The 23,227-nt window shown below is 32.2% G+C and overlaps 1 protein-coding gene across 21 annotated transcripts in view; it reads left to right on the forward strand.

Annotated features, from left to right (window-relative positions):
* Nucleotides 1-23,227, forward strand: part of LOC145287890 (dedicator of cytokinesis protein 9-like) — a 718,435-nt gene that overhangs the window by 1,630 nt on the left and 693,578 nt on the right. The window lies entirely within an intron of this gene.

Raw genomic sequence — 23,227 nt, forward strand, 5'->3', positions numbered from 1 at the left:
TTTTTTTTTTTATTTCAATTAACAAGAGCTCAAAATGACTGACATGTTTGCGGAGAAACCGAAATGCATTTTGGTGTATTTGAATCTGTAATGAAACTATTTTAAAGGTGATATTAACATTTAATACGTTATCGAATCTTTTTATTTAAATAAATTCAATTAATACTAAGCCAAAAAAAAAAAAAAAAGTGACGTCTAGGCGAGAACACACACACACACACACACACACACCAGAGGTAGCCAGTGGTCACAGACTTTTTAATAGAGATGGGTGTTTATTTTACGAATAAATTTTTAATTTTTTCACATACAAACATTTCACTCTCTGATACGACTGGGACGCATGAAAAATTATTTTCGGTTTGTTTAAGAAGAGCATAAATGTCAAGTTGTCAACCATGATGCTTAATTTTTAGTTTTCGACTAAATTTTAATTCAAGACAAGATTGGCTTTCGAACTGACAGTTTTAAAGACTTCAAAATCATTTTTCACAGTCACGGAGAAATGACCACGATGGAGGGAAAATAACCGGACACTAAATCTTGTCCGTTGTCATCGGCATTCAAAAGTGATTTTAAAGACATTAAATTGTCGAATAGAAAGTAGTTTCTTGGCAAAAGTCAAATTGTGCAATTTTAAAGGAAATGTAGTTGGAGTACTTATATAGAGAAGGTATAGTGCTGACTGCTGAAATAATATTTAGAAACCCATTCTTAACATTAGGGTGGTAGTTTTTGTAACTATTCTGTACTTTCACCTAACAATTTAATAAACAAAATATACCCTAAAACTTGAATTCAACTTGAAAATATTATCAGAAAAATAGAACGGTATCTCCTCTGCATAAATACAGGAAAAGATATTTTTCAATTGCGTAACAATTTTATCATTGGGCCTTTTTTTATATATATGAGATTTTCTAAAAAAAAAAAAAAAAAAGCCGTGCTTGCTTCTCGGTGAACATTAATTTAATAATGTTCACCTTAAAGCTTAAAAGCATTGATGTTTTTAATTTTACGAAAGAAAATGTGACTTTATTAAGATTGAAAGAAAAAAAAAAATTTACTAACGTTCAACGAGTTTGATAATTAAAAAGTGCTTCTGCAGAATTTGAACTGAAACTTGGGTTAGGGTTTAAAAAAAGAAAACAAGCAAAAAAAAAAAAAAAAGGTTCGGTTCAAATTCTGTTGGGGGGAAAAACACTCGTTTTATCATAACTTAACTTCCCTTGTTTACTTTAAAATTCGTTAAAATTTCGACTTTACATGACTTGAAAAATAAAAAGGGAACTTTTTTTATTTTTTATTTTTTTGAATACCCTGAAAAACTTCGAAAAGGCGTTTCCGATATAAATTAAAATGATCCTTCAGTTTGGGGTCATTTCAACTCTAGGCTAATTAACGAATTTATTTTTCAATCACTAAACCCTAAGTAGACTCCCCCCTCCCCACATGCACCAAAACGAATTTATTTCCCATAGTCAAAAACAAAAGTAAGTAAATAAATAAATAAAAAGTTTACTTTTAAAACGCTAGCATCACACGGAATCATTATTTTTATGCGAATAATCGCTCTGGCAATCCATGAAGCCACTTGACGTAAGGAGCTAAAAAAAACAAAACAAACTATTTGAACAAACCGAAAAAAAGAATTGAAAACCTTTTTTATTCGGTGTTTCTGCATCTGTTACTGCGCTTTTTTCTTTTTTTCTGAATAGTGCGTATTTTCAGTGCAAATTTTTACGATATTTTTGTTTATTAAAATTGTTAGTTGGATACTGAATAGTTACTAAAGCGCGATAGATGCATAAGTACCGCGCATTCTAATAAAGATTTGAAATGAAAATTATATACATTTTAAAAAAATTGATTTTTTTTTTCTACCTAAAGATACAAACACTATAAATACATTTCGTCATTCATGACGTTTTCTACTGACGCCGAATATTTTATTTTTATTTACAAATATTTTTTATATATTAAAAAAATTGCGAATGTAAAAATGTGACGTTAATTTAACACTTTCCAGGTAATTGTTTTCGAGTTCGCTTAAATAAATTCAAATCGTTTTTTTTTCTCTCATTTCGATAGATGCAAAACGTTTTTCCATGAATGAATGAGATTCATTCATTCTCTCTCTCTCGGTTGTTGCACACACACGACACGGCGTATTTGAAATACGTATGAGAAATACGCCGTATTTCTCATTTTAGTTTTGATAAAATAAAATATCTCGTCACCATCAGGACTTTTAGTGTTAATGTAAACCCAGCATTGTCATCATTTATTTATCTACATATTTCTATCTGTATGACAATGAGTGACTTGTGAACAATTAGAGAAGAAAGAAATAGAAGGAATACCGAAACACGCACTCATTCTGTAAGTGTCATCGTGCGTGGAAAAAGAAGAAAACGACACAGACATGACAAGATCGTTTTTGTTTTAATTTTCAAGTTTACTTTTTTCTTTTTATCTGATTACAGTTTAGTATTCATTCTGACTTAATTCCTGTTCTCGGTAACTGAATAATAAAACTGAACTACTAGCTCACGTTGTCTTACTAGTAAACGGTCGTTTCTACTTCTAGCGTTTATATTCATTCATTTGTTTGTTAAAAAAAAAAAAAAAAAAAAAGGAAATAATTCGAGACTGGAAATAGTTCTGCAATCCAACATGTTTTATATTTTATTTCCAGTTTTTAATTTTTTGTGGAAAACTGAATTTTATAGAATATTTATGGAGTGTTATTTGAGTGAATGTTTTTGCTGCGTAGTTGTCTTATTTGCTCCTCCTCACTGCGAGGGAGGGCAAAGTTAGACAACAGCGGTTTTTAATGTAGAGGAAAAATAGCCTGCCCCTCTTCCTTCTTCCAGAGAACTATGGAGTTTAAACAAAAAAAGAAAAAATCACTCTGGTAGTATTTGTCCTCCTTCGACAGAGGATTGAGTAATATATATATATATATATATATATATATATATATATATATATATATATATATATATATATATATATATATTATTATTATTATTATTGGGGATATTAGGCACAAATTCGTCAGAAGTGGACGTGTCGGTGGACGGTGCGGTGGCTAGGAACAAAGTGTACTATCTGTTCTGATGGTACACAGACTATTCTGCCCATAGTTAGTGAAGAAGTCTTTCTAGACTAAGGCAATTTTTTTTTCCATCCATAGTGCTTCTTTTGTGAAGCAGGATTTTCCCCAAAGTCGGTTCTCATGTACTTTTCTTCCTGTTTCTACTTTCGTTTTTCTTTTTTTAAATTTTTTTTCGCACTCACATGCCCCTATTTGTACCTATTTACAATGCCTCCCCACGGGATAGACACCAGGGTCGTTTTTTTAACGTGGAGAAAAGGTACAAAAATAAAAATTCTCAGTCGTGAAGGATTTCTCCTCCACTGAAAGAGAACGAGAAATGGAAGTGCCGCACTGCCGCATCTGAAGAACAGATACTACACTTTGATCTTGGCCACTGGGCCTACATCAGTTGGCTTTTTGATTTTGTTTATTTTTACCAAAACGGTCTTTAACAATTTGATTTTCTAAATTTAACTTATTTCAAACTGATATAAAATATTGCACAGTAAAAATAATTAAATTAAAACAAATCACTTTTCTTATTTCGAATTATTTATTCAAGTAAAAATTCTATTTTTTACTTGATTAAATTCATAAAACTATTTTTTTTCATAGTGTTTTTAAGTTAAATTCAATTTTTACGATATTTTTGTTTATTAAATTGCTAGTTAATTTGATAGATTTTTAATTATTTTTACTGTGCAATATTTTATATCAGTTTGAAATAGGTTAAACTAAAAAAAAAAAAAAAATTGTTTATGACCATTTTGGTAAAAAAAAAAAAAAAAGAAATGCACTGATATCGGCCCACTGCTACGAATTATGGACACGTGAGCGAGAAAAACGAAAGTAGAAACAGGAAGACAACAAGTAGATAACCTAAATACCGACCTTGTGTCTGACATTGTTTTCATGGGAAGGCAGGCAAATAAATAGGACCAACTCGAAGGTCGGACAATTCCTATGTACTTGCCTACTCTCGACCGGGGCAAAGTTAGACGTGTCGGTTTTTAATTATAGGGAGAATCCTTCTAAAAAAAAAAATAAAAAATAAGTAGGGGTATTTATTTGGAACTGGGAAATTATATATATATATATATATATATATATATATATATATATATATATATATATATATATATATATATATATATATATATATATAACCTGTATAGTATCGTCGGCATTTATCTCAGGAAAGAATTTCAGTTAAATAGGCAATAAACCAGTCTCCTTCCTAAATAAAGAGTTAATATCTTTGAGGAGAGGACAGGACCGATACTGAACATACTACGCTTTGACAATTTTTTTGCACATATATATCTTTTCATTTTGTTCATTTCTTTTCCTTTTTTTTTTTTGTCTTTTGTTTTTTGTCTTTTGTTTTTTTTTTACTTTTGTTTTTTTTTTGTATTCTGTTTTGTCTTGTTTGTTTTGTCTTGTTTTTTTTTTGTCTTGTTTTTTTTTTTGTCTTGTTTTTTTTTTTGTCTTGTTTGTTTTTTTTTGTCTTGTTTGTTTTTTTTTGTCTTGTTTGTTTTTTTTTGTCTTGTTTGTTTTTTCTTTTGTCTTTTCTTCTTTTGTCTTTTCTTCTTTTGTCTTTTCTTTTGTCTTTTCTTCTTTTGTCTTTTCTTTTGTCTTTTCTTCTTTTGTCTTTTCTTTTGTCTTTTCTTGTCTTTTTTTCTTTTGTCTTTTTTTCTTTTGTCTTTTTTTCTTTTGTCTTTTTTTCTTTTGTCTTTTTTTCTTTTGTCTTTTTTTCTTTTGTCTTTTTTTCTTTTGTCTTTTTTTCTTTTGTCTTTTTTTCTTTTGTCTTTTTTTCTTTTGTCTTTTTTGTCTTGTCTTTTTTTGTCTTGTCTTTTTTTGTCTTGTCGTTTTTTGTCTTGTCGTTTTTTGTCTTTTTTGTTGTTTTTTTGTCTTTTTTGTCGCTTTTTGTCTTTTTTGTCGTTTTTTGTCTTGTTGTTTTTTGTCTTGTTGTTTTTTGTCTTGTCGTTTTTTGTCTTTTTTGTCGTTTTTTGTCTTTTTTGTCGTTTTTTGTCTTTTTTGTCGTTTGTCTTTTTTGTCGTTTGTCTTTTTTGTCGTTTTTTGTCTTTTCTGTCGTTTTTTGTCTTTTCTGTCGTTTTTTGTCTTTTCTGTCGTTTTTTGTCTTTTCTGTCGTTTTTTGTCTTTTCTTTTTGTCTTTTTTCTTTTTGTCTTTTTTCTTTTTGTCTTTTTTCTTTTTGTCTTTTTTCTTTTTGTCTTTTTTCTTTTTGTCTTTTTTCTTTTTGTCTTTTTTCTTTTTGTCTTTTTTCTTTTGTCTTTTTTCTTTTGTCTTTTTTCTTTTTGTCTTTTTTCTTTTTGTCTTTTTTTCTTTTTGTCTTTTTTTCTTTTTGTCTTTTTTCTTTTTTTCTTTTTGTCTTTTTTCTTTTTGTCTTTTTTCTTTCTGTCTTTTTTCTTTCTGTCTTTTTTCTTTTTGTCTTTTTTCTTTTTGTCTTTTTTCTTTTTGTCTTTTTTCTTTTTGTCTTTTTTCTTGTCCTTTTGTTCTTTTTTGTCTTTTTTCTTGTTCTTTTGTCCTTTTTTGTCTTTTGTCTTTTTTTGTCTTTTTTGTCTTTTTGTCTTTGTCTTTTTTATTTTGTCTTTTTTTGTCTTTTGTTGTCTTTTTTTGTCTTTTTTTGTTTTTTTTCTTTGTCTTTTTTCTGTTTTGTCTTTTCTGTTTTGTCTTTTTTCTGTTTTGTCTTTTTTCTGTTTTGTCTTTTTTCTGTTTTGTCTTTTTTCTGTTTTGTCTTTTGTGTTCTTGTTTGTTTTTTTCTTTGTCTTTTTCTCTTTTCTCTTTTTCTCTTTTCTTTTTCTCTTTTTCTCTTTTTTTCTTTTTTTCTTCTTTTTTTGTTTTCTTTTTTTTTGTTTTCTCTTTTTTTGTTTTCTCTTTTGTTTTTTTTGTTTTCTTTTTTGTTTTTTTTGTTTTCTTTTTTTTCTTTTTTTTTGTCTTTTTCTTTGTCTTTTTTTTCTTTGTCTTTTTTTCTTTGTCTTTTTTTCTTTGTCTTTTTTTCTTTGTCTTTTTTCTTTGTCTTTTTTTTTCTTTGTCTTTTTTTTTCTTTGTCTTTTTTTGTCTTTGTCTTTTTTTGTCTTTGTCTTTTTTTGTCTTTGTCTTTTTTGTCTTTGTCTTTTTTGTCTTTGTCTTTTTTGTCTTTGTCTTTTGTCAGTTTTTTTTTTTGCCTTTTGTCAGTTTTTTTGTCTTTTGTCAGTTTTTTTGTCTTTTGTCAGATTTTTTTGTCTTTTGTCAGATTTTTTTGTCTTTTGTCAGATTTTTTTGTCTTTTGTCAGTTTTTTTTGTCTTTTGTCAGTTTTTTTTGTCTTTTGTCAGTTTTTTTTGTCTTTTGTCAGTTTTTTTTTGTCTTTTGTCAGTTTTTTCTTTTTGTCAGTTTTTTCCTTTTGTCTTTTTGTCTGTTTGTTTTTTGTCTGTTTTTTGTCCGTTTGTTTTTGTCTGTTTCTTGTCTGTTTGTTTTTGTCTGTTTTTTGTCTTTTTTTGCTTTTTGTCTTTTTTTTTGCTTTTTGTCTTTTTTTTTGCTTTTTGTCTTTTTTTTTGCTTTTTGTCTTTTTTTTGCTTTTTGTCTTTTTTTTGCTTTTTGTCTTTTTTTTGCTTTTTGTCTTTTTGCTTTTTGTCTTTTTGCTTTTTGTCTTTTTGCTTTTTGCTTTTTGTCTTTTTGCTTTTTGTCTTTTTTGCTTTTTGTCTTTTTTTTGCTTTTTGTCTTTTTTTTTGCTTTTTGTCTTTTTTTTTTTTTTTTTTTTTTTTGCTTTTTGTCTTTTTTTTGCTTTTTGTCTTTTTTTTGCTTTTTGTCTTTTTTTTGCTTTTTGTCTTTTTTTTGCTTTTTGTCTTTTTTTTTGCTTTTTGTCTTTTTTTTTTGCTTTTTGTCTTTTTTTTTTTGCTTTTTGTTCTTTTTTTTGCTTTTTGTTCTTTTTTTTGCTTTTTGCCTTTTTTTTTTGCTTTTTGCCTTTTTTTTTTTGCTTTTTGCTTTTACTTTTTTTTACTTTTTTTTTACTTTTTTTTTCTTTTACTTTTTTCTTTTACTTTTTTCTTTTAAACTTTTTTCCTGTTTTACTATTCGTTCTTTTTTTTTTTTTACTTTTCCTTTCTCTTTTTCTTGTCTCGTCTTTTATCATTTTTTTTCTCGTTTTCACTCTATCTCCTTTATTGTCATCTGTTGACCAAGTATCATTTTCACTTTAGCAATCACTACAATACCATATTTATCTCTGGTACCACAATTCGACCCTAGTCTGAAGCCCGGATAATATTCTTGATTGACACAATTTCTATCTTCATTCATTGGGGAGATGAAGAATGGGGGAATTAGTCTTAAAAATTTTCCCGATTCTTTTCATTAAGAAAATGGCACATTATTGAGTGAGAATCACGGTGATGTCGCCGTATTCATCTTCTTGCAGCTATATCTTATTAATAGGGCTATGACAAAAGTGGTACTAATGCAGAGAGTGATCCGTGCTGAAATAATGTTATTACTTAAAAAGCCATTCTTAACATGGGAAGGGTGTTTTGTACCTATTCTGTACCTTACAATTGAATAAAAAAAAACGTATAAAACTTTAATTAAACCTGGAAATACGATTTAAAAAATAGCGCAGATCACTCTCTGCATTAGCACCACAAAAGCATATTCTTTTCATTGTTTTGATTCTCGGGTATATATCCATTGATATCTTATGTTTTTATATAGAGTGATGTGGTTCTCGGTTGATTGTGTTTGTGTCGGATATATACTCGAGATTAAAAATAATGAAAAGAATATGCTGTTTTGTCATAGCCCTACTTATTAAACACTAGCCTGGGTGTTCGGCGTTGCCCAGGTGTTTGGAGGGGTGTGTTGAGAAAAAAAAAAAAAAAAAAAATGGTAGTAGGAAGGCAGGTTTGAACCTGTACCGCGAAGGAGGAAAAGAACATAAAAAAAAAAAAAAAAAAATGGTAGTAGGAAGGCAGGTTTGAACCTGTACCGCGAAGGAGGAAAAGAACATAAAAAAAAAAAAAAAAATGGTAGTAGGAAGGCAGGTTTGAACCTGTACCGCGAAGGAGGAAAAGAACATAACAAAAAAAAAAAAAAAAAAAAATGGTAGTAGGAAGGCAGGTTTGAACCTGTACCGCGAAGGAGGAAAAGAACATAACAAAAAAAAAAAAAAAAAATGGTAGTAGGAAGGCAGGTTTGAACCTGTACCGCGAAGGAGGAAAAGAACATAACAAAAAAAAAAAAAAAAAAAAATGGTAGTAGGAAGGCAGGTTTGAACCTGTACCGCGAAGGAGGAAAAGAACATAACAAAAAAAAAAAAAAAAAAAAATGGTAGTAGGAAGGCAGGTTTGAACCTGTACCGCGAAGGAGGAAAAGAACATAACAAAAAAAAAAAAAAAAAAATGGTAGTAAGAAGGCAGGTTTGAACCTGTACCGCGAAGGAGGAAAAGAACATAACAAAAAAAAAAATGGTAGTAGGAAGGCAGGTTTGAACCTGTACCGCGAAGGAGGAAAAGAACATAACAAAAAAAAAAAAAAAAATGGTAGTAGGAAGGCAGGTTTGAACCTGTACCGCGAAGGAGGAAAAGAACATAACAAAAAAAAAAAAAAAAAAAATGGTAGTAGGAAGGCAGGTTTGAACCTGTACCGCGAAGGAGGAAAAGAACATAACAAAAAAAAAAAAAAAAAAAAAAAAAAAAAAAAAAAAAAATGGTAGTAGGAAGGCAGGTTTGAACCTGTACCGCGAAGGAGGAAAAGAACATAACAAAAAAAAAAAAAAAAGTGACGTCTTTGCCGTTGCGTCTGTTTAAAAAAAAAATCGTAAATTAAACAAAATATTGTTAGAACATGACAATGTAGCACGATTGGTGACATTTATTGCATCGATTTCTATCAGTACTTTGATTAATTTTCGATTTTTGAGCGATTATCAAGGCTTGACTATGTCTCTAACTAGACCATTTTGTTTTTGTTCTAACTCTACAGGCTTTACACCACCTTTTATTTTTTAAGTAAAAAAACAATAAAAAAATGAAAAAAAAAAACACAACATTCAAGCAGGTAGAAAAGCAACCTAGCTTACTTTTGGTAACATTTATTTGTTGTATATTTATCCCCCCCCCCTTTTTTGTCTATTCTAAAAAATCACCAAAAGACCTTTTTTGTCTCATCCAATTCTTATTCAGGTCTTTTATGATGTGGAGAAGACATCTTACTTTGCTATTTACATTTTCTTCATCAAATAAATGATTGCCTGTAATTAACCCCAAACCATTTATTTGCCACCACCCCCGATTCTTACTGAATGCCAACTGCTGTGTGAAAATTCTTATAAGGATCACCCCAACCACCATCACCCCAACCACCATCACCCCAACCACCATCACCCCAACCACCATCACCATATTTAAAAGTACTTGTTGAGTACTGAGTGACATTTCATTAGACACTTACAGAAGCACCCTCCTGCGCTCTGACTTCTATCCACCCTAGACACATTTTTTTTTTCAATGTATATTTGTATGAAAGTATACATTGAAAAAAAAAAATCAAATGTTTTTTCTTTTTTCAAGACAAAAAAAAAACCTTCATTTAAAAAAACAAAAAAAAACTGCATATCTAAAAATTAATTTTTTTTTTTAATTTGCCAATTTTTTCCCCAACCAGTTGTTTTATTACTAAGAACACTATACATAAATTCGATCGGCCATCAATACTTGCGGTTTCACTGAAACAGTAGAAATCCCATTCTTTAGGCTAAAACAATGGTCCCCAACCACCCTGCTCTGACACATTAGTGTGCCGCGAATAAGTTGTTACCAGTTGTTATAAGTGGAAAACCGCTTTCATATCGCTATAAACGGAAATGTTTGTATTAATTATTGTACTAAATCACTTATTAGTATTATTATTCATCGTATTACTTTTCTCTTCTTGAGTGTGGTTTTCACAACGTTTCGGTCGATATAACCTCCGACCTTCTTCAGGTGCATCTTGTCGAACTCTGGAATGTTTCTGTCAAACTCGGGAATTTGGACGGACTTTCGAACGGGACCCTTTATTTACTTCACGGAGGCAGTGTGCTCTTGGATAGAGGTCCTAAGTAATTTGCAATTGTATGTTTCGGTCGCCCACACTGAGGATTGAGCCTTCAACTTTAAGGAGAATATCACGTTTTACAATTGATTTTTCCCAGTACTCTAACCACTGCGCCACGGGTCCTTGCGGACAAATACCAGAGTTTGACAGAAACATTCCCAAGTTCGACAAGATACACCTGAAGAAGGTCGGAGGCTATATCAACCGAAACGTTGTGAAATCACACTCAAGATGAGAACAGTAGTCCGATGAATAATAAGACAAATAACCAATCCTCATCTAAAAAAATTCAGAAACGTCGCACATTACTTATGTGATATGATTCATAACTAAAATGTATGATAAATCGTTTGCTTAAATTGTTAAATATTTTGAATTTTCCACAATAAACATTGGTAAATATTCATTTAAATATTCATTTTTATGTGATAGGTGTTCCGTGAAAATTTAAAGAGTACAAGAGTGTGACGCCATGGTAAAAAAAAAAAAAAAAAGGAAAAAAAAAAAAGAAGCTTGCCACATGTGTATCCGTTCTTCAGCTGATGATCTTAAAAGTGTTTATCACACACTATTGTAACTGTCAGCTTTTTCTGTAATGTCGAATAACCACTTTTCAGATCTTAATATTCTTCTGCACAACGGGCGGGATTTCCAACGTTTCTGTGAAATCGGAGGTGTCGTTGACCAATTGAATTAATGTACAGTGTTATTTGTAACCAAATATGCTTTTACATGCGTGATTGAACATTCCGCTCATGTGTGTGTCCAATAAATTCAGAGGAAAATATTTGAGAAACTGTCGATTATAATAGAGATTAATAAAGATGTTTTCTGCAGTAATCAAACATACATCCAAAAAGAATGCTATTTATCCAGAGTTATGCTTTACCTCGACATAACAATTGATTGGTTGAATGACCATTACTTCTCTTATTTCTAAACTCCATTTGAGGAGGTCGTTTACAGGCACTGATCCTATGGGTCATTGAACTCTTGTCCAAGATAGGTGCTTGTGTGTGTATGTGTGTGTGTATATATATATATATATATATATATAATGGCATGTTTGTTTTTGTTTGTGATACTTTTGAATGAATTCAGGTATTTATGTAAAAATGCATTTCTACCTAAATGCTAATTTGGAATGAGTTTCCCTTCACCAATGTGATGCCCTCAGATGAGGAGCGACATATACAGTTGTGCCAAAAAGAAAGTCCACCCTTGTCATTTTTTTTTTTTTTTTTTTTTGAAAACCCTAAATTTAAGCTAAATTGAATGTAACTGTTTAAACAATCTATACCTCATTTGATTTACAGGTTCATATGACTTTTAATTGAAGTATCCAAGTGGTCGCATCAATTAAAAAAAATATATACTTCAAATCGAGAAGGCAAAAAGAAACCTTGCAGCAACAAATGTGCTTAAAACCAGTTTAAAAATCCCACCTTTTAGGCAACAAAGCATCTCTAATCGTAATTGTTGTTCCTAGGTTATACAGCGTAACATTTAGTCCATATGCCTCGACTTTCACTTGGTGATTGTCAAGAGCTCATTAATCTCCACCTTTCTGGTTTATCCAATCAAGAATTTGACTGCAGATTGAAGTGTGATGAGAAAATGATACGAATGACTGTGAAAAAGCACCAAAACACCAGCAGTGCTTGTGATGTCCCTAAATATGGCCGTCCTAGAGTTACATCTTATAGGGAAGACAATGCTATCAAGATTTGCAGCCTCAGAAACAGATTCGAAACGGCTCCACAAATCCAACAATAGTGTAACCTTGTTAAAAAGTGCTTTCTTTCTACAGTTAAGAGTAGATTAAAGGAATTTAAATTGTGAGGCTGTGTTGCAAGATGCAAGCCAATGATTTCTATAAAGAACAGAAAGTGCTGTCTGGACTTCGTCAGATGCAATGAAGTTCATGACTCTTTGTATTGTTGAAAATTGATTTTTAGTGACGAAAGCAAGTTTAATAGGCTAGGCAGTGATGGTAGGCAGTATGTCCAGCAAAGGAAGGATGAAGAATTTCATTTTAGGTGGAGGTTCAGTTTTGGTGTGGGGCATTATTAGTGCCAATGGTCCAGGGCCTATAGTTCGCTTGCAAGGTCAAATTAATTCGACCCAGTACATTAATATGTTGACTAAGCATTTTCTACCCTACTTTGGCCGGAATTTGGATGATAATCACACCTTCATGCAGGATAATGCTCCCATTCACACAGCTGGCAATGTCAAGAGATTCCTTGAAGAGCATGATATTTCGGTGTTTGGATTGGCCTGCACAATCTCCAGACCTCAATCCTATTGAAAACCTATGGCATTACATCAACCAACAGCTATACAATGATAAAATTTCAAATCTGGAAGAACTTTGGAGAAAAATTAAAGAAAAGTGGGATGCCCTTTCACCAGAATATTGCTGCAGACTAATTCATGCCTGTCAAATTGCAAAAGGGTTATGCTACTATATATTAACTAGTTCATTGTGTTGCTGTTGTATTTGTGTTGCATTAATATTCTAAAATTACATTTAAATAACAATTTTCCATTGTGCTGAATTTTTTTTTGCCTTCTCGATTTGAAGTTAATTTTTTAAATTGACGTAAACATTAGGATACTTCAATTAAAGGTCAAATATGAAAAAGTAAAATTATAGAGGACTAAAAGGCAAATCAAATGAGGTATAGTTTGTTTAAAGTTACATTCAATTTAGCTTAAATTTGTGGTTTTTGAAAAAATGACAAGTGCGAACTTTTTTTTAATGCCACTGTATATTTTTAAAAATTATCCACAGACACGTGTTTTGTCATCCAAGACACGTCAGCGTGGCTGCACCTAGCGAGATTCAAAAGCAGGGCCCTTGAAGCTCTACCACAGAGTCAAATCCTGACAATGCTGGAATACAGTGTATTCACAGATGTTATTTGTTTATTTTTGTTTACGATACTTTTGAACGAATTCAGTTATTCATACAAAATTATATTTTTACCGTATTTGTTAGTTGAGATACATTTTTGTGTGTGTGTGTGTGTGTATATATATTATTTATTTATTGCGAACTATTATCCTTATCATTTTAGTAGTTTCACAACGTTTCAGCCAACTATTCCTGCCTTCCGTAGTTGTTTTTTGTTTCACCACGTTTTTGGTCAACTAAGCATCTGGCCAGCTTTGGCTAGGATTGAGACCGCTATTTTCAGACAGTGCTCACCTGGAACTGTAGTGGTTTCAATCCTACCTAAAACCGGCCAGAGGCTTAGTTGGCTAAAAAACGTGGTCAGACAAAAAAAACAACTATGGAAGGCAGTAATTGCTGAGAATGCAGTTAGGGATTCAGAGTTCCTATCCCGTCGCGGTTACCACCTGGCGAAAGTTAGAGGAATAGTTGGCCGAAAGGTCGTGAAGCAACTACTAAAAAGATGAAGATAATAGTCCACAATGAATAAATAACTCCTCTCAATAAATATTCCAGTTAATTAAATATATTTTTACTTTATAAGCAGGGTTTGTCCATTTTGTAACTCTGTTCCAATCTGGAGATTGTGTAAAATAAACTCGGTAACAGGATAACTTGAGCAGGCAGACATTACAGTGGGTTTAATACCAATTTTTATTCAAAGACAGTAAACACTAATTTGATCAAATCTGGTTGGTTTAACTAATCAATCAGACTTCTGTCTTTTATATATAACTAGCAGGGCTACCCGGCGTTGCTCGGGACCGTATAAACAATGAAAAAACAAAAGCAGATATTGAACATATGTTTTATTCTTAGGGGAGACGAATCTTTCATCTCTATGTATTATTTGTTTTATCTACCCCCGGACTGGTATTGTTCATGTTTTATCCCTAGCATAGGTAATTTACAGCATGTATATGAAATTGTTTTACCTTAGGGAGAAGAGAACAGGTAATATACAACATAATGTGTCTATATTACATCCCTGGCAACGCCTAGAAACCAGCTAGAACATGTATTTCAGTCAATCTTTATTACATCCTGGGCTATGCCGGGAAACCAGCTAATCTCTATTTAGTGACTTGACCACCAAAATACCTCCCTAAGTGTGTCCTTTCTTTTGAACTTATTAGATATAGGTATCTAGAAATGTGTGTGAAATTTTGTTGAATGCATTGTTCACTATGATTTTCTTATTGTTCTACACAATATCAACTGTAGCGAAATAAAACAGTAAACTTAGTGTAGTGTTAGAATAAAGAGCAAAGGAAAAAATTAGAATCATATTCTGTAATTGCAAATCTAAATTTGCTAGCGTGTACCAGTATTTGCCAGGTTGTGGAAATTTGGAATTTATAACGTATGTAGTGGCCTTTTCCTAGATACCTATTGCTAAAAATTATACTTTCATTTTGTTAGAAAAATCTCTCTTCGGATGCCCTGCATCATCCAAAATAAAAACAAATATTTTTATAATTGTTTCAGTACATTGCTACACATTGTGAAATTTGTTGACGTTTGTAAAAAAAAATCATGAATGTGCTTATATTCCAAAAAAGAAAATATCAGTGCACAGTATTGAAAGTGTTTGAGATTCAAAAGTCTGTAACATTTCTACTAACTTCATAAGATGTCATGTGAGAAACTTAATTGAATATCAAGACATTATCTGAAGCGTTTTTATTTTGGTGTAACGTATGTGTTTACAGTGAACCGTAACTTTTAATAAACAGCTTGGTATGCAATGACATAGGCTAAGAATCTTAGACAAAATATATATAAATTGGAAAAATGTGTGAACAAATGAAAAAAAAATGATCCGCTCCACTTGATGACATCAAGCACAGTAATATTTTAGTGAAGAAAATATGAAATTGATGTTCAGTGATTAGTTTGGATGAATGAGAAAATGTAATTGTTTGATGCATAAAAAATAACTCATTTGCTGTATTTGATATTAAGCAGCAAAATATAGTGATTTGAATATTAAGGAAAACATCAAATCAGATTATATAAAAAAAAAGATGAAATTAGAAAATATATATTTTCTGTTTATGAGTTTTGCCAATCAAAATTTTGTGGCAGAAATTGGGTGATTACCATGCAATTTTATTTTGATAAAATTCTTAAATTATTTCAATGTTTATTATAATTTCTTATTAGTGACTTGTTATCATCAAAATCCGCCCCAAAAAGTGTCCTTTCTTTTATTAGGTATCAGAATAGGTATCCAGATTTCTACTTCTATACAAATGTGATATTTCGGATCTGTAGATAAACAATTTGTTGCATATATAAGCTGAGAATTGTTCTCTCTCATTCTCTCTCTCACACACCCACACATTCTCACTTTTATAGATATAATAGATAAATTATGCTAGATATATTTCCATGTGTCTGAATAATCTATATACAAATTTTCAAATCTGTAGATAAAAAATTTGTTGAGTATATAGGTTGAGAATTGTTCTCTCTCTCTCTCTCTCCTCTCACGCATGCTCACTTTTATAGATATAATAGATAGATTATGCTAGATATATTTCCATATGTCTGAATACACTATATAAAAATTTTCTAATCTGTAGATAAAAATTTGTTGAATATAAAGGGTGAGAATTGTTCTTACTCTCTCTCTCTCACACACAGACATATTCTCACTTTTATAGACATAATAGATAGATTATGCTAGATATATTTCCATATGTCTGAATACCCTATATACCAATTTTCAAATCTGTAGATAAAAAATTTGTTGAATATATAGGTTGAGAATTGTTCTCTCGCTCTGTCTCTCTCTCTCTTGCTACCTCACACACACACACACGCAAACATTCTCACTTTTATAGATATAATAGATAGATTATGCTAGATATATTTCCATATGTCTGAATACCCTATATACAAATTATCTAATCTGTAGATAAAAAATTTGTTGAGTATATAGGTTGAGAATTGCTCTCTCTCTCACAGACACACACATTTTCACTTTTGTAGTTATAATAGATAGATTATGCTAGATATATTTCCGTATGTATGAATACCCTTTATAACAAATTTAAAATCTGTAGATAAAAAATTTGTTGAATATATAGGTTAAGAATTGTTCTCTCTCTCTCTCTCTACCTCACACACACCCACACACACAAACATTCTGACTTTTATAGATATAATAGATAGATTATGCTAGATATATTCCATATGTCTGAATACCCTATATACAAATTTTCTAATCTGTAGATAAAAAATTTGTTGAATATTTTCAACCCTTATCCTCGAGTGGCGTCTGGGCCTTGATAAGTAGTAATGCGTATTTAGCAAAATATAAATATATATATATATAACAAATTTACTGAATTTCCATTACTAACGATTACTGTATTGTCCAATTGACTACTGCGCTTTTCAACCCTTATCCTCGAGTGGCCTCTGGGCCTTGAGAAGTAGTAATTACTAACGATTACTATATTGACCAATGGACTACTGCACTTTTTAACCCTTATCCTCGGGTGGCCTCTGGGCCTTATTGTCCAATTGACTACTGTGGACTTTTTAACTCTTATGCTCGAGTGGCCTCTGGGCCTTGATAAGTGGAAATGACCAAGTAACAAAAAATAGGTATATAACAAATTTACTGAATTTCCATTACTAACGATTACTATATTGTCCAATTGACTACTGTGCACTTTTCAATCCTTATCCTCAAGTGGCCTCTGGGCCTTGATAAATGGTAATGCGTATGTAACAAAATATACATATATATAACAAATTTACTGAATTTCCATTACTAACGATTACTATATTGTCCAATTGACTACTGCACTTTTAAACGCTTATCCTCGAGTGGCCTCTGGGCCTTGATAAGTGGTAATACCATCGAGTGGCCTCTGGGCCTTAATAAGTGGTTGTGCCTAAGTAACAAAAAATAGGTATATTACAAATATCCCGCATTTCCATTACAACCGACTACTACGGTGCACTTTTCAATCCTTATCCTCGAGTGGCCTGTGGGCTTTGATAAGTGGTAATGCGTATTTAACAAAATATTAATATATATATAACAAATTTACTGAATTTCCATTACTAACAATTACTATATTTTGTCCAATTGACTACTGCACTTTTCAACACTTATCCTCTAGTGGCCTCTGGGCCTTGATAAGTGGTAATGCCTATCTAAACAAAATATAAATATATATATAACAAATTTCCCGACTTTCCATTACTAACGATTACTATGTTGTCCAATTAACTACTGCCATTTTCAACCCTTATCCTCGGGTGGCCTCTGGGCCTTATTGTCCAATTGACTACTGTGCACATTTAACTCTTATCCTCGAGATGTATCTGGGCCTTGATAAGTGGAAATGCCTAAGTAACAAAAAAATAGATATATAACAAATTTCCCAAATTTGACTACTGTGCACTTTTCAACTCTTATCCTCGAGTGGCCTCTGGGCCTTGATAAGTGGTCATATATATTTTTTACAAAATAAAAAAAAAGGTTGGAGTCGCTGAATAACTCATCCTCCCGTTAAAGCGGTTCCATCCTCTTTCCCCAATTTGACTACTGTGCACTTTTCAACTCTCGTCCTCGAGTGGACTATGGGCCTTGATAAGTGGTAATACATATTTTATGAAAAATATATATATATATATATATATATATATATATATATATATATATATATATAACAAAATAGGTTGGAGTTGCTGAATAACTCATCCTCCTGTTAAAGCGGTTCCATCCTCTTTCCCAAATTTGACTACTGTGGACTTTTTAACTCTCATCCTCGAGTGGCCTATGGGCCTTGATAAGTGGTAATACATATTTTTTTATAAATATATATATATATATATACCAAAACAGGTGTGAGTCGCTGAATAATTCATCCTTCTATTAAAGCGATTAAATCCTCTTTCCCAAATTTGACTACTGTGCACTTTTAAACTCTCATCCTCGTGTGGCCTATGGGCCTTGATAAGTGGTAATATATAGTTTGTACAAAATATATATATATATATATATATATATATATATATAACAAAATAGGTTGGAGTCGCTGAATCACTCATCCTCCCGTTAAAGCGGTTCCATCCTCTTTCCCGAATTTGACTAATGTGCACTTTTCAACTCTTATCCTCGAGTAGCCTATGGGCCTTGATAAGTGGTAATATATTTTTGTTATAAATATATATATATATATATATATATATATATATAAAAAATAGGTTGGAGTCGCTGAATAACTCATCCTCCCGTTAAAGCGGTTCCATCCTCTTTCCCGAATTTTACTACTATGCACTTTTCAACTCTCATCCTCGAGTGGCCTATTGTCCTTGATAAGTGGTAATATATATTTTTTAATAAAAGTATATATATATATATATATAAAAAAATAGGTTGGAGTTGCTGAATAACTCATCCTCCCGTTAAAGCGGTTCCATCCTCTTTACCGTATTTTTTATACAGTGCACTATTCAACTCTCATCCTCGAGTGGCCTATTGTCCTTGATAAGTGGTAATATATATTTTTTAATAAAAGTATATATATATATATATATATAAAAAAATAGGTTGGAGTTGCTGAATAACTCATCCTCCCGTTAAAGCGGTTCCATCCTCTTTACCGTATTTTTTATACAGTGCACTATTCAACTCTCATCCTCGAGTGGCCTATTGTCCTTGATAAGTGGTAATATATATTTTTTAATAAATATAGATATAAATATATATATAAAAAAACAGGTTGGAGTCGCTGAATAACTCATCCTCCCGTGAAAGCGGTTCCATCCTCTTTCCCGAATTTGACTACTGTGCACTTTTCAACTCTAATCCTCGAGTGTCCTATGGGCCTTGATAAGTAGTAATATATATTTTTTACAAAAATATATACATACATATATATAACAAAATAGGTTGGAGTCACTGAATAATTCATCCTCCTCTTAAAGCGGTTCCATCATCTTTGCCGAATTTGACTACTGTGCACTTTTAAACTCTCATCCTCGTGTGGCCTATGGGCCTTGATAAGTGGTAATATATATTTAAAAATAAATATAGATATAAATATATATATACCAAAATAGGTTGGAGTCGCTGAATAACTCATCCTCCCGTTAAAGCGGTTCCATCCTCTTTCCCAGATTTGACTGCTGTGCACTTTTCAACTCTAATCCTCGAGTGTCCTATGGGCCTTGATAAGTAGTAATATATATTTTTTACAAAAATATATACATACATATATGTAACAAAATAGGTTGGAGTCACTGAATAATTCATCCTCCTCTTAAAGCGGTTCCGTCATCTTTGCCGAATTTGACTACTGTGCACTTTTAAACTTTCATCCTCGAGTGGCCTATAGGCCTTGATAAGTGGTAATAGTTTGTACAATAGTTTGTACAATATATATATCTATATATATATATTACAAAATAGGTAAGAGAGAGAGAAGAGGGTGAGAGAGAGAGAAGAGAAAGAGGTAGAGAGAGAAGAGGGTGAGAGAGAGCAGAGAAGAGGGTGAGAGAGAGCAGAGAAAGAGGGTGAGAGAGAAAGAGGGTGAGAGAGAGAAGAGGGTGAGAGAGAGAGAGGTAGTGAGAGAGAGAGATAAGAGAAAGAGGTAGAGAGAGAGAGAAGAGGGTAAGACAGAGAGAGAGAGGGGTAGTGAGAGAGAGAGATAAGAGAAAGAGGTAGAGAGAGAGAGAAGAGGGTGAGGGAGAAAGAAGAGGGTGAGAGAGAGAGAGAAGAGGGTGAGGGAGAAAGAAGAGGGTGAGAGAGAGCAGAGGGAGAGAGAGAGAAGAGAAATAGGTAGAGAGAGAGAGATGAAGGTGAGAGAGAGCAGGGAAAGAGGGTGATAGAGAAGAGAAAGAGGTAGAGAGAGAGAGAGAGAAGGGTGAGAGAGAGCAGAAAAAGAGGGTGAGAGAGAGAGAAAGAGGGTCAGAGAGAGAGAGAAGAGAAAAAGGTGTACACAGAGAGTGAGAGAGAGAAGAGGGTAAGAGAGAGAGAGAGAAGAGGTTGAGAGAGAGAGAGAGATAAGAGAAAGAGGTAGAGAGAGAGAAGCGGGTGAGAGAGAGAAGAGGGTGCGAGAGAGAAGAGAAAGAGGTAGAGAGAGAGAAGCGGGTGAGAGAGAGAGAAGAGGGTGCGAGAGAGAAGAGAAAAAGGTAGAGAGAGAGAAGAGGGTGAGAGAGAGAGAAAGAGGATGAGAGAGAGAAGAGAAAGAGAGAGAGAGAAGAGGGTGATAGAGAAAGAGAGTGAGAGAGAGAAGAGAAAGAGAGAGAGAGAGAGAGAAAGAGGGTGAGAGAAGAGGGTAAATGTGCATCTTTTTTTATAGTAGGTAATGCTTGGGAGACTGTGCACATTGCCTCCTCCCCCCTCCCCCCTTATAAACGCGGTTCCATTCATAAGAAAACAAACTCGTATAAAAGTAATTTTCGTGTATTTAAGCGGCCTTATACTGATAGCCACCCCTCCCCCTTCCAGTTTAACAGAGTTAGGAGGTAAAACAAAATGGCTAAAGCCTTGTTTACATGGTAAACTATAGCAAAGAGCATAGTCATCTTTCTTCGCCGGTAAAAAACTTCAAGCAAAAATAAAAACATTTTCCCTACGTCAATTTTTATGTAATTTTGGGATTCTTCTTTTTGAAGTGCGATAAATCCGTTGGTAATAACGGTTCGACTCTTAAACTAATATTTAACTGTGTTATAGTATCAATGATACTCCTCGCAGGCAGCTTTAATGTACGTCAGAGGCTCAGCGTAGCCGACATTTTACTGAGCTGACGTCACGTCACGTGACAGCTAATGAATAATGTTAAAATGACAGGTTTTTTGGGGGGCCCCCCTGGGAGAAAAATGATCAGTTAACCCCCTTCTAGTTGTCCGTTTGACGTGAAATTTCGATATTTGTCATCCGGGTGATCAAGGTGCAATATGCTACCTAATTTGTCAACTTTGGTTGTGTCTGTCAAAAGTTTTAGCGTTACAAACAAACATACATACATACATACATACACACCGATTTTTGCCTTTTATATATATAGAAGAAGAAGAAGAAGAAGAAGAAGATAGAAGATTTATTACTATTTCATGTATATACACATAATATTAATAGTACAATACTTGTCCCAGATACGAGGGATAAATGTAGCATTAGTTTTCAATTTTAATATTTTTTCTTTCTTTGGAAGAGTATGGTACGGTTTTGGTGGTAGCTCTCTAAATAGTAAAGTTTATATATAAAAAAAGTGTCCACGTTACTCATCCTGTTGCCTAGAATACTTATTTCATATTCCATAATTGATAAGTTCATTAGTATAAGATGCTACTGAGCACATATTGACGTACATGCTACAGTGATTTGCAGAAAACTTTTTCAGGGCAAATGCTCAAGTGAAAAAAAAACGTCAAAAACATAGTAATAGTGTGGCACATGTCTACAATACATTCCTCTGAAAAGGGCACTTTTAAAACAAGAGTAAAAGGGGCAAATGTTTAGGCACCACTTGCACCTCTCCTCTGCACATCCTTGCACATGCATATGTACTGATCCTTCAAAAAATGTTTTAATATAATTCAAAATTTGATGTAGAGCAGCTTTTTTCTCTATTAAATTTTTTGTATTTAATTTATTTCAAAGTTTTTCTTTTTTTTATATAGAAAGGTAAGAATTTGGATTGGCACACTTCGGAAATGGTAAAGTTTACACAAAGAAAATGTGCTGTATTACTCAATGTGTTGCCGAGAATATATATCCTGAAATTCATAATGAACTGTGCATTAGTTAAAGGGATTATCCTGTACACATATATTACATTCATACCAAACATTAAATATATATATATATTCATCAGGAATATTCAGTACATGTAGTAAGCTACACAGAAATGTTCGCGTTTCATTCTCAAATGAAATTATCAAACAGTTATCCTGATGATTTTCTTCAGGAAAATGATACCGTGTAACTAACTTGCCATCAATATATTTTCATACTACCCCCACACACACTAGAAAGATTACAAGTAATTAACTTCTCCATTGATACAGATTAGTGCATATTTGTCAATACATTTACATGTGACTAATAAGGTGACACACACACACGTGTGTGTGTAATATATATAGATTAGCTTAATCCTCCAGTCAGTATAATACAACTGTGAGCATCAAATTAATTATTAATATATAGGAGATTATCTAGCTCACCATTATTTTCTACCCCCTCCCCATAGTAATATATATATATATATATCTATACTCCTGTAAAAATTTTTTTTTTTTGTGCATTGATATTCATATTAAAACCCTTTGTTTACTATTTATTTAAAAAGAAAATACAACTTATATATGGGTCGTGGAATTGCATTCACTAGCAAAAGATCTCGTTAATTTGCATATTCTTTTAAACATTCATTTTAATTCCCTATTAGTTTTTTTAGTTTTCTTATGGGGTGATCGTCTTTAGTTAACTATTACGTGTAATTATATTCATGCAGATATTCTACAGGATTTATACTTGCGTAATATTTGTGTACAAAGTTTACAGTAAATACAAAACTCTCCATATATTTATGTTACGTATATATTTTCATATAAAAAAAATTTTGCCTACCAAACTCCTAGAGTTTTTAGTCTACAGGCATGAAACTTTATATTTGGGTTTTAGCTTGGGCTCTCTGCTAGTCTGTGTGTGTGTGTGTGTATGTATATATATATATATATATATATATATATATATATATATATATATATAATTGGCGGTCTGGCAAGGGCACGGGGGGAGACAACCAAAGCAGCAGAAATAAAGCTGACCTACTAGAACACTATATATATATATATATAAGCAAATTTGGGCATATTTTATTAGTTTGAAAATATAGGTTCTTTTTTACCAATTTTCATATAATTTTGTCTCCTAGAACCAAAGATGTAAGCATTTCAATATTTAATTTGCCTATTAGTGTGTGTGTGCGCGTGGACACAAACACACACACACACACACACACACACACACACACACACACACACACACACACACACACACAGTGTGTCTAAAAAGTCACTGAAGGGTTTTGAACT

Source organism: Euprymna scolopes, chromosome 11 (assembly GCF_053919585.1).
Source record: "Euprymna scolopes isolate OS-2025 chromosome 11, ASM5391958v1, whole genome shotgun sequence".
Classification (NCBI taxonomy): Eukaryota; Metazoa; Mollusca; class Cephalopoda; order Sepiida; family Sepiolidae; genus Euprymna; species Euprymna scolopes.